Below are 10,956 nucleotides of genomic sequence, written 5' to 3' on the forward strand. Positions count from 1 at the left end.
TTATTTCAAGAGGTAATAGGGATCTATTATCATTGAATAAATTCTTATTCACCAACTAGTTTTCAGGCAACTAAATGAATGACTCTGCTTATTTAATATTGAATAATAATTAGAAAATTATAATAAATATTAATGAGAAAATTAAAGTAGTTCATAAATGTTGATCTCTAATTTTAAGACTTAAATTTTGGATGTTTAGAATTTACTAGAAAAAAAATCATGTATTTTTTTATTGTAATGATCCATAGAATTAAAAACTAAGTAAAATTATCTTTAAATGCAACGACTTTTTAAATATAAAAAATGAATAGACTGGATAAAAGTTATTAGTTTTTAATATTAAGTTCATAGCTTCCAGAAATAAACACCTAGATCAACTTGAAATAAAATGGTAATATTGTTGTGAAAAATCTATATTACTATTTACTGTAACTAGACTAATTTTTTCTATCTTCAGTTAGCAATTACTATTGAATTTATGGTATATAAATGGAGTGACCATCCCACAACCAAAATCTGGTCAATTGAGCATCTAAAAGTATTCTTAGTACTGTAATGATGTCTCATTTGAGTCTTTTGATATTCCAGAGAAGTTTGATGGTAGATTGAGACAATCTTGTGCTCCTTTTGAAAGATCAGTTAATGAAACTTATTATTCTTCGTCTTCCTTTAAAACTTTCCGGATTTTTTTCTGTAGTAAATGCCAGATTATTCGCTGCTGATCTTCATCGTTCATGGATACTTGTAGTTTTTAATTTTGTTTTGAGCAAGAGGCCATATATCCTTTTCTTTTGGTGATTCCAGTCTGAAAAATGTAAAAAAAGATGTTAATCATACAGATATATTAAGATTTATTCAAATATTTTACTGTGAACTTCATTATCAAGACACTATATCAAAATTAGGCCAAGATTTTCAAAGACATTTCAAAATATCTAGTGAAAAAATGCGTGTCTTAGAAAAACGTTATGCATCAAACTGGAGTTTTTTTCTCTTAATTGAAAAGTGTACACAATTATTTGCAGGTCATAAAGACAAACTTCTATTTTCAAAGACACATTTAAAATATCTATTGAAAAAATGCGTGGTCTTAGAAAAACGTTATGCATCAAACTGGAGTTTTTTTCTCTTATTTGAAAAGTGTACACAATTATTAGCAGGTCTCAGAGACCAAACTTCTCAGAGTTTTCCCCTCAAAATCTGAATTCCTCTCTAACTTGGAGATTCACTGAGTGGAGATCTAGCTCGTAGGGGTCCAGTGCAAAGGGATATTAGCACATGAGGATTCAACACGTGGAGACTGATACAAAACTGAGTACCAGTATTAAATAGATTTAAGAAAACACATTTTTGGTACCTAGGAACCTCATATATACAATATTTCTTCTCGTAAGAGAAAACTATCAGCACACCCCAAGGTCCCATTAAAGAACCTTGGCACACCCTAGGAGGTTGGTACCAAGGCAGTCTCGAATATTCGAGACGGCCTTGTTGGTACCCCCAATCTCTTTCTTCCCCGTCAGGAGCGAAAATTCTGGGCAATCTATGTGCTGTGCGTATGCCCGTGTTAATGAGGAGAACATGATGCTAAGCTAGACCTTGTAGCACTTTTCTGGCTAGAGTCATGCCTTTGATCTTCGTTCTGACATCATTGCCACTCATTATCTAGTAACCATTTTTACCCATTGAGCGCTGCCCTAGGCAAGTGACCCCAAGCTAACCAAAACCTTGTTTTGTTAAGATTTTCTAATCAGTTCTAAGATAATCAACTGAGTAGCCAGACCTACCTCATTACAGTAAATGTAAAGTCTTACATTAAACCTTTGACGAGGCAAGTTATTAATAATTTGAAAACATGTACATTCCAATTCTATTATATGAAAGCCCAACTACTGTACATTGCTTTGAATCTGAATTTTAGTCAAATGATTAGAAATCCTACTTTAATCTGTTGACCAGTTAATATACTTGCTTTCATAAAAATCCAATCCTTTCTCAATATCACAAATTTTAAAATAGAATAATTCAATCGGAGTACGATTTCAGCTTGACTGGAACTCGGCAGTTTAAATTGAGAGAGAGATGTTGGTAGTCAATGGTGGTTGGCGAGGAAGCCTAGATCCCTTTCCAGCATACACAGAAGCCACTTTGACCTTCACCCAAGGCATGTGGGGTGGTTGAGGCTTGAGGTGAAACTTAAAGGATTCAGATTTTCATAGTTAGGAAGTATTAAATTAATTTTAAAAGCTGTGATTTGTTCCTACACAAATAAAGACTCCAATTAGGAGGGAGGAAGCCCCTACAACCCTAATGGCTGGTTTAAAATCCTAAGATGTCAAGGGTGAAGGAGCTGAAACTACCACCTAATTATTGAGACAGAATCTAAAAGGCTAGACGACTGTCTATGGGCAGATAGTCATGGCGAAAGCTATATCTCCATAAGTATGTACTGCCATAATGTAGGAGCAATATAAAGTTAATGCATTCTGCATACAAACCATCCTCGCCCTATTGAAGTGGATTGGGGAAGACTTCTATAACATATAGAACAGAACTTGTGGTGAAAGTTTGCATACAACAAACGTCTGATTCAGTAAATAAAGGAAGGACTATTGCACCCAAAGAGAGAAGGAAGAATGGAAAAGGACAAGATACTACCTCTTACGATGCTACCACAAGGAGCTGCACAACCTACTGAGCAGCTACCAGAGGTCTCAGTGAAAGTGTTTAAAGACTTGGGGGTATGCTCCAACATATAGTGGACAGTAAAGGTTGTTTGGCACCTCCAGACAAGCTTTTAGTACATGTGACACTAACAGGTTCTTCTTAAAAGCTAGCTTCGAACCAATACCTTGGACTTTATGAAACAGTGCCAGAACTGAACCTTCCTTCGAAATGCCTTGCAATAAGCCTACTGCTTGTTGGAGAGAGGAGCATGTCAGTGACCTGTGGACCCTATGTGAATGGAGTTGGTAAAACCGCTTAGGCCATAGTGGGAGTCCCCTTAGAACTTTAATTCAGGAGAATCAGCAGGTCAGTGTAGCATTATGATTTATGCCATCTGAGAGCCCCTAGGGTAACTAAAGATCTGGGGTAATCAGTCCATTGTTGATTGCTCTTTAAATCAGGAAAAGCAGCAAAGAATCTCATGGGTTGTGATAACATACTGGAAAAGTCCCTGCCAAGTGACTTGGACAGAATTTTTGAGACCCGATAAAGCACTATAACTTCTAGTAGTATGTGCAACCTCACCCTCCTTGTGAGCTAAGGATGGGGTGTTTTGGGGAGCCCATATGTCTACCTGCCAAGTCATCAACACCCATTGCCTGGCTCTCCCTGGCTTGATGGAGAGCGGGGCTTGGGTGCTGATCATATGAATGTATGGTCAATTTCTAGAGCACTGTACATCTCGATAGAAATATTAATAAGAGAGTTCAGGCCAATAGGAAATCATACTCATATCAAAGGACTCCAGTTTGTATTTGTGTAGGAACAAACATTGAACCACCAAACTATATTAATCTACTGGCAATTAAATCCCACCATAATTCATTATTAATCCAATTACTTTAGTCTTCTAACAAGAACACTTAAAACTTTAAATCCATTCTTTGGCCAAATCTAGAATAAGTCCAGTTAACAATTATCAATGCAATATAGAAAAACTACAATCCTACTTTAATGTAAGTAAATTCTGCCTTGAATAACTCATTAACAATCAGATTCTCTTTTAAATTGAATCTTAATCCATAAACTTACTATTGTAATGCTACTCATTAACAATCTCTTATTATAATCCATAAAAGGAATAAATAAATTTCAATTTACAAATGGGATAAATCAATTGTAATTAGCATAATCAATTTAACTTCAATCTATTAACAAGCCGGAAACTTTTATAATACTATTCTGATCTAACAAAATGATTTCTGTTAGCCATACCTTTGAAATTCCAGTTACTACAGCTAGCTGGTTTCCATAGATTATATGCTCTTGTTGAAAAGCGGCAAAATTTGAGCCTTCAATTTTCAGTCTCCCATAGCTCATTTCTCAACATGCACCTGATGAAAAAAAAATGTGAAAATATTACAAAAAATATTCCCACCATTTTGCATAATCACATAACAGTTAACCACAACATTCTGGCTTTTATAAGTGTTTAAAAGGACATGACGGAAAAAAAAAATTACCTATTGATATTTTACAATGAATAATAATAAATTATCACCTACTTCCCATCTTTAATAACCTAATTTCTACAGATTCCTAATATTTTTAGCGTAAAAAATCACGGCCATGTGTCCACCACCTATGTTCCCGACCGGTGCACAGACAATCAGATGTTGCTCATGAAGCTGAAAGAGAATGTCTCCATATGTGAAGTACAAAACTTTACAATAGGGGACATGGTGAAGCACAGCAGAGTGAAAAGTCTGGCCAAGGTATGTCTCTCTAGGACAATACCCAAAGAGCTAACAGATAAGGATATCATTAAGATTAGGAACCCCTCTTGATTGTCTGAGTATAAAAGGGATTGGGAAGATAGACAGAGATGTTCCACCTTCACCTGAATGGAGCAGGTGCTCGGACCATTTCTTGCTGTTATGTCAGTAGTATCTGAAATACTAGACTTATGTAATGGTTGATCAAACCCAGGGAAAACTGTCACGGGATTAGCTCCATTCCTCACTTCTTGAGGTAGTGAGCGGATTCTTAAGAGAAGTGCATTTCTTACTCATATCAGGTGATGGGGCAGTGTGCAACTGGTGTTGCAAGATCAAATCAGATCAGCTAAAGAGAAAATGTTCATATATCAGATCCGAGCATTCCCACTATCCAAATTATCCCTCGAAGCTTCACCTCTGGGGTCTACAAGAGGTTCCAGACCTAGTGGAGTGACAAAACTCCTAATTTCATCCCAGCACTCCAGAACCGAGGTAGTTTCTTGTCCCAGACCATAGAACTCTTACGAATGATCGCAGACACTGTGGTTCTCTTAACTCGATAAAAATTCGACCATGTCAAGGTCCTGCGGGTTATAAGACCCCTGAGACACTCTGTGCCACACACTTTATATTCAACAACCAGAGCTGGGATTGTTTTCTTTCCCTAGAATACGAATGCTCAAATACAGTAACAGATCTGGGAACGTACATTTGGGAGGCAGACAAATGGGACGAGATTCAAAGTCTCATTCCACGTAAAAGAAATTAGCCCTGGCACCACCAAAAGACAGAGGGCTGAGGCTGTGCTGTGTACCATACCCTCTAGTGATTGGTCTGATTTTGGGCTTAAATCAGTATTTGTCTCGTGTCGGGCGTGGAAACTGATGGACCGTTCAGTGACTTCCTTTAGCGGAATCCGAGTGCCAAGGATAGGAATATATTTAAAACTGGGTGTTGATCATTCTGCCATTAGTTATTTAGGCCGAAATACCCAAACTTGCAAACAGCTCAAAGGTCTTACAGCCTAAGTAGTATATCACCTAACTAACCAAACTGAAGCTTTGTTAAAAAACTTGATATTTATACAAAGGTAAATTCAAAATCCAGAGTGAGGGAGAGATTATTAATAAGATATAAACTATAATGGGCACTTGGTAGAGTGCATACCTTCACCTATATCATGTTGTATATCACAAGACAGGCAATTGAATTATGCACATTTTGACAATAGGTTCATGCAACTCAGATATGAATTGCCCACAATATAGCAAAAAGACGTTTTTGACCTTTACGTGACCTTGATCTTTGACCCGAAGATCCCCAAAATCTAATGAAATTGACCTTATGCAAATAAATCGGATATCGATGGCCTCCAGGTTAGTACAGTGGGAACACGTTTGCCTAGCATTCACATGGCAGCAGATCGATCCCAGCCTGGGACCGTGAGTTTAAGCTGTTTACTGGGGAGGCTACTGCTGTGGTTAGGCACCCCATTGGGAGGTTGGGCTTGCACGGCTTACGTTCAGGAGAGCATCTTTTCGGACGAAACTGGAACTAAAACCAAACACCTGTGGCCTGATTGGTAACATCTCTGCCAGGTATTTGCCAGTCGGGGGTTCGAGTCCCTCTCAGGCTCGTTAGTGCCATTAGTGTCTGCAACCCTACCATCCTTGTGAGCTAAGGTTGGGAAGTTTGGGGGAGCCTATAGGTCTATCTTTTGAGTCATCAGCAGCCACTGCCTAGCCCTCCCTGGTCCTAGCTTGGGTGGAGAGAAGGCTTGGGCGCTGATCATTGTCCTAATCGTTAGGGCAATATCGCTGTTTCTTGCCTCTGCCATTCATGAGCGACCTTTAAACCTTTACTGACGAAACCTACACCTTTTGCAACTTCACTGACCGCGCTGACCTTTGAACCCCAACCGCTAACAAGGATAATGAAATCACTATATCATATTGTATATCACAAGATAGGCAATTGAATTATGCACATTTCTTCTCTATTTTCATGTAAATTAGATAAAACTTGACTACGCTCAAGCAAAAAGACTTTTTGACCTATTCGTAACCTTGACCTTGATCATGTTGCAAATCACAAGATAGGCAAATGAGTTATGAACATTTTGACAATAGGCTCCTGCTTATCAGATAAAAATTTACCACGAAATAGAAATAACATTTCTGACCTTTTTGCGGCATTGACCTTGATTGTGTTGTATATCACAAGATAGGCAATTGAATTGCACACATTTTCGCACCAGTTTCATGCAAATCGAATAGAAAAATTACATTATAGCAAAAAGACCTTTTGACCTTTTTGTGACCTTAATCATGTATATCACAAGATAGGCAATGGAATTACACATTTTGGCACCAGTTTCAAGCAAATAGAATACAAATTTACCACAAAATAGCAAAAAGACATTTTTGACCTTTTTGTAACCTTGACCTTGATCGTGTTGTACATCACAAGACAGGCAAATGAATTATGCACATTTTGGCATTAGTTTCATGGTAAGCGGATAAAAATGTACCACAATATAGTAAAAAGGTTTTTACCTTTTTGTGACCTTGACCTTGATCATGAATATTACAAGATGGGCAACTGAATTATGCACATTTTGACTTTTCATGCAAATCGGATAAAAATTGGCCACAATATAGTAAAACGACATTATTGACCTTTTTATGACCTTGACCTTGATCATATGTATCACAAGATGGGCAGTTGAATTATGTTCATTTTGATAAGTTTCATGCAAATCGGATAAAAATTAACCACAATACAGCTAAAAGATGTTATTGACCTTTTTGTGACCTTGACCTTGATCCTGTATATCACAAGATGGGCAATTGAATTATGCACATTTTGAAACGTTCAATGCAAATCGGATAAAAATTATCCACGATATAGCTAAGAGGCATTGACCTTTTTGTGACCTTGAATTATACACATTATGACATTTCATGCAAATCGGATAAAAATTAACAATATAGCAGAGACATTGACCTTTTTGTGACCTTGACCTTGATCATGTTTATCATAAGATGGGCAATTGGATTATGCACATTTTGATACGTTCCATGAAAATCAGCTAAGAATTAACAGTATAGCAAAAAGACGTTATTGATCTTTTCGTGACCTTGACCGTGATCATGTATATCACAAGACAGGCAATTGAATTATGCACATTTGACACGTTTCATGCAAATCGGATAGAAATTAACCACAATATACCAAAAAACGTTATTGACCTTTTTGTGACCTTGACCTTGATCATTTATATCACAAGATTGGCAATTGAATTATCCACATTTTGACACGTTTCATGCAAATCGTATAGAAATTAACCACAATATAGCAAAAAGACGTTATTGACCTTTTTGTGACCTTGATCATGTATATCACAAGATGGGCAATTGAATTATGCACATTTTGACACGTTTCATGCAAATCGGATAAAAATTAACCACAGTATAACAAAAAGACGTTATTGACCTTTTTGTGACCTTGACCTTGATCATGTATATCACAAGATGGGCAATTGAATTATCCACATTTTGACACGTTTCATGCAAATCTGATAAAAATGAACCACAATATAGCAAAAAGACATTATTGACCTTTTTGTGACCTTGATGTTGGTGATGTATATCAAGATGGCCAATTGATTTATACGCATTTTGACACTTTTCATGCAAATTGGATAAAAGTTAACCACATAAAGCAAAAATACATTATTGACCTTTTTGTGACCTTGACCTTGATCATGTATATCACAAGATGGGCAATTGAATTATGCACATTTTGACTCATTTCATGCAAATCGGATAAAAATTGGCCACAATATAGTACAACGACGTAATTGACCTTTTTATGACCTTGACCTTGATCATGTATATCACAAGATGTGCAATTTAATTATGCAAATTTTGACACGTTACATGCAAATCTGATAAAAATGAACCACAATATAGCAAAAAGACGTTATTGACCTTTTGTGACCTTGATCTTGATGATGTATATCAAGATGGGCAATTGAATTATGCACATTTTGACACGTTTCATGCAAACCGGATAAAAAATTAACAGCAATTTACCAAAAAGACGTTATTGACCTTTTTGTGAACTCGAGCAGGTTGCATATACCAAAATAGGCAATTAAATTATGCAATTTTCGTATTAGTTTCATGAAAATTGGATAAAAATTAACCATAAAATAGCAAAAAGAAGTTTTTGACCTTTTCATTATCTTGACCTTTGACCCAGCCCCAAAATCTAATAAAATTGTCCTTGGATCATCGCCAATCAACCCACAAAATTTCATGAGATTCAGTCAAATAGATTTTGTGTTATGCGAATCATATATAAACACATACAAATGAATAAATACACTATCAAAATTTAACCAACTGACGGAGGTAATTAAGAGGCCTGTCAATTCTTTCTGGTTAATTATAGGTATCTTGCAATTAAGATTTTTGCCCTAAACACTCCAGTATCCTGGGAGTCACAATTTTGCTACACAATTCGATTTGAAAATGTATTACATAAAAGGGAAAAACACATTGAATACTCTAAAGCAGAGTCCACTGCAGGACAAAGGCCTCATACATGTCCTGGGGTTTGGCCACTTTCATCACCACGTTGGCACCACAGATTGGTGATGGTGGGAGACTTTAGTCTGATCGCTCACAACAAACTAACCTAGTATAGTTGGCCCTGACTAAGTACAGCTTTGCTGATCATAGCGATACACAAACCCTTTCACCACATTAAAAGATATAACTTATTAAAACTAATATTCGTTATAAATTAGACGTGGATATACACAGTATATAAAATATGGCCTACAGTACAGTACTTAGGATATAGCCAATAAAAATTAATATTCGTTATAGATTAGAGCTGGACATGCACAGTACCAAATATATAGCCTATTGAAATTGATGTTCATTATAAATTAGACCTTGATATGCACAGTACAAAAGATATAGCCTATTGAAACTAATGTTCATTATAAATTAGAGCTTAATATGCATAGTGCATAAGATATAACCTATTAAAACTAATATTCATTATAAATTAGAGCTAAACATGCACAGTACAAAAGATATAGCCTATTGAAACTAATGTTCATTATAAATTTGACCTGGAGACGTACAGTACTTAAGATATAGCCTATTAAAACTAATATTCATTATACATTAGACCTGGGCATGCATTATACATAAGTTATAGCCTATTGAAACTAATATTCATTATAAATTAGAGCTAAACATGAACTGTACTCTAGATACATCAGATTAAAACTAATATTCATTATACAATAGGCCTGAACATGCATTAAACAAGTTATAGCCTATTGAAACTAATATTCATTGTATATTAGACCTGGACATTCACAGTACTCAAGATATATCCGATTAAAATTAATATTCATTATACATTAGACCTGGAAATGCACAGTACTTAAGATATAGCCTATTAAAACTAATATTCATTATACATTAGAGCTAAACATTCAATGTACATGAGATATAGCCTATTAAAACTAATATTCATTATACATTAGACCTGGACATGGACAGTACATAAGATATAGCCTATTAAAACTATTCATTATAGATTAGACCTTGATATGCACAGTGCATACGATATAGCCTATCAAAACTAATATTCATTATAAATTAGACCTAGACAAGCATTGTACATTAGACATAGCCTATTAAAACTAGTATTTATTGTGTATTAGACCTGGACATTCACAGTACTCAGGATATAGCCCAATAAAACTAATATTCATTATAAATTAGACCTGGATAGGCAGAGTTTATAAAATATAGCCTACTAAAACAGATAATTATAAATTAGACCTGGCTAGGCACAGTATATAAGATATGGCCTATTAAAACTAATATTCATTATACACTAGACCCGGACGAGCATTGTACATAAAATATAGCTTATTAGAATTAATATTCATTATATATTACGCTTCGAAACTCATCATACATACGATTTGGACCTACGAAATTAGGCCATTGGTAAAATGTCTTGGCCTATGACTGCCGACTCAAAATTGAATGGGCCAAGATAGCAAACAATATTTCCATCTTTTCTTATTCGAGAACTCTATTAATATACCTGACCTGGTATTCAAATCAACGGTACCAACCTTTGTAAAATCGTGGAATGTTTAATCACCGAAAATGTCGGAAACACAAATTGAAGTGGTAGCCTATTCCAGATTTTGTCTTCCTTCAACAAGGACCGTTGGTGAAATGACACACCTTGGTGCGGAAGAATACGTTTGGCTGGAATATTGGAACGTGGACAATTTTCTTTTCTTATTAAATAATTATTTAATCTTATCTATCTTTTGAATAACGATATAAAGGCTAATGAATTTTTACGAATAATACTTTAAATTTACACTTAATTCGGCTGTTTTTACAATTAAAGGATTGAAATATCAAGATCTTTAGAACTAGTTTTTTTAGTTTTTCCCATT

General features: G+C 35.5%; 1 long non-coding RNA gene across 1 annotated transcript; it reads right to left on the minus strand.

Annotated features, from left to right (window-relative positions):
* Positions 1-391: 391 nt before the first annotated feature.
* On the minus strand, positions 392-10,724 carry LOC137639105 (uncharacterized). Its single transcript, XR_011044229.1, has 3 exons — positions 10,621-10,724; positions 3,943-4,061; positions 392-805 (listed from the first exon to the last, which is right to left on the minus strand). It is a non-coding gene; the product is annotated as an uncharacterized lncRNA (long non-coding RNA).
* Positions 10,725-10,956: the final 232 nt, after the last annotated feature.

Source organism: Palaemon carinicauda, chromosome 4 (assembly GCF_036898095.1).
Source record: "Palaemon carinicauda isolate YSFRI2023 chromosome 4, ASM3689809v2, whole genome shotgun sequence".
In the NCBI taxonomy this organism is placed as follows: domain Eukaryota; kingdom Metazoa; phylum Arthropoda; class Malacostraca; order Decapoda; family Palaemonidae; genus Palaemon; species Palaemon carinicauda.